We start from the raw sequence: 2614 nt of genomic DNA, 5'->3' as shown, positions 1-2614 counted from the left end.
CGGTACACAGTGGAGCCCAGCCAGTGATGCCTTGAAGCACTGAAAACGGCTTGTTGTTTGATTTCTTCTGTCCGTGTTGTTTCAGTGTTTCTTCAGAGTCCGTTGGCCCGCTGTCAGCGTTGCAGGAGGGCAGCCTATGCTGCGCAGGAAGTGAATTAAGATCATTATGACAGCAATAAAAAACTGAATATCCACATTAAAGCCTTGTCTAATGGCAGGAACGTGGCGCGAGGCCCCGGGAGCCCGTGTGATGAATCGTCTTCTGGAAGAGGCTCAGGGCGTCGGCAGACATCGTCCTTTGTTGATTTGCGATCCTCTCGGAGTGAGCTTTTAAATGTGACAAAACGTTGAAGATCTACTGTTTTTAGTAGCGGTATTCAGAGCTGCTTCAGAACTATTTGCAAACAGTGTTCTACTTGCGGTATGTGGCTCAGGAGGTGGAGTGGGTTGTCTGGTAACCGGAAGGTTGCTAGTTCGATCCCCGGCTCCTCCTAGCTCCACCGAGTGTTGAGGTGTCCCTGAGCAAGACTACTCACCCTAACGGCTCCTGACAAGCTGGCCGTCGCCTTGCATGGTTGACGTGTGGCCACTGGTTAGAAAAGCGCTACATAAATGCAGTCCATTTACCATTTACTTTTGCAATCTGTACAAAATGATGCATTATATATGGAGGGTTTCCTTACTCACGGCTCACAGCGATAGCAGGACCGCATATAGTGTCAACCATTGCAGTTAACACAATGCAATCTATTGGAATGGAGGGATGTAACTGAATTACAGAAACAGCCCCCGCACTGCAAAGTGTTTCTGAAGACACGGCTGTCACAGGGGGATAATGAATGCCTTCATTAAAGGCTAGGTCACGGTTCAAGGTTCACTTTCGGCATTTATGCATTAAAAGGGAAAGGGCAGCCTGCGCTGGACGGGCGTTGTGAAACTGGACCTTGATGAGGGAGGGGGTGACTCCGTCCTTTAGCCTCCCATACATTCTGGTACCGCTGAGTAATTGCCACCGTAGCGCAGTCCCGTCCACCACTGTGGGCGCTGGGCCAGCTGTTAGCCCCCTGGCTAGCACCGCATGCTGTAATGTATGCCGCATGCCGGCTGCCATATTTTTACTGCCTATTTATGTGTTGATCGACTTCACAAAGCTATTATAGCTGTGTTAAGATAATGTTTATGTCCACATTTCCATACACCGCACATGTTTCCCCTGGAAACTAGAAATACGGTCCTTGTCTGTTTACCATGTTGTCCTTTTACTTGAGCCATAATCCTATACATCAGAGTCCTCCCTCCCACGCAGAAGCTGCTTCCCATTACTGTACCATACTCCCCATACTCCGGTCCCCTGGCTACTAGCAGACTACAGCACAGATGGTCCCACATCTCCATTACCCTTCCTGGCATCCGCGCTCGTAATCGGTAGGTGCGAGCAATCTGCGTCCTGCTGTTTTCGGATACTATGCTTACAATCTGAACTCATTCATTTAACGGGGACGGGGCATTCCTGCTCTGCTCCTAAAAAACATGCTGAGGGGGAATCAGGGAATTCATGCATTTGTGAGGGCATTGTACTGACAACGCGTAGCCTGAAAACAGATGATTATGTGAGGAAATTCTCTTTGAAGTGTGTTGAGTACACATAACTGTTTGCAATCCTAAGATTATCAATTTTAGCAAAAATACGTCCAAAAATGTCTATAGGTTAATGTCTCTGAAAACAAAACAAATACAAATAAAATAACCAATGGCCTAATTCAATCTGGTTCAGATTCAACACAATTCAACACAGGTTGAGTATCAACCTGTGTGAAATAACGTTTTTGGAAATGTACATGGATGTCATTACATAACCCTATATACTACACACATGAAGGTCATTGATCACAGGTATGGGACAGAGAGGGGAAGACATGCAGCAAAAGACCAGGGGTAGGAATGGAAACCCTGGTCGCTGCGGTAAGGACTGGGTCTTAATGGTGCGTGCTCTACCCGGTGAACCACCAGGGCGCCTAACATCTGCACAAATGGATGTTTTACTTAATTCAGTGATGTCAGTTCCTCATTCTCTATGATGGAGCAAAGTCAAAGTCAGTAAACGTGGGTTGGAGGATGTGGAGCTGGAGCGGTCCTCCTGCGTCGATGGCCCCCTGGGGGGCTCCGTGGGGGCTGGGCAGTGGTTGGGAATCTCACCAGACGTCCTGCACTGGCTTCTGGTGGAAGCAGTGCGTTCGCAGGGGGTTCTCTGGGCTTTGGGTCTGGGCCGGCTGGGTACATGGTGGCTCAAGGGGTCCTTGAGCTGATCTCCAGCTGGGTTACCCCCTGGCCCAGGTGAGGCTGCGTCTGGGGGGAGGATGGGGGGTTTCGGGGCTGGTTTGAGTGCTACATTGGATTCTGGTAGATTATGAATATAATAATGAGTTAATAATAACCATTATCGTGATTATTATTATTATTACTACATTTACCCAGTGTATAAATAACCATACTAAGCTCTATGCATTTTAACACGCAGGCTTACCACAGGTGTATTTCAAGTGGCTATCAACAACAAAACCCTTATCTGTTTGTCGTCTTAGCTCGTTTACATTTTCCCGTTGACATTTTCTTC

This window comes from Micromesistius poutassou (genome assembly GCF_964030765.1).
Source record: "Micromesistius poutassou genome assembly, chromosome: 6".
Taxonomy (NCBI): domain Eukaryota; kingdom Metazoa; phylum Chordata; class Actinopteri; order Gadiformes; family Gadidae; genus Micromesistius; species Micromesistius poutassou.
The sequence above is the reverse complement of the archived record's forward strand: the minus strand, read 5'-3'. Positions refer to the sequence as shown.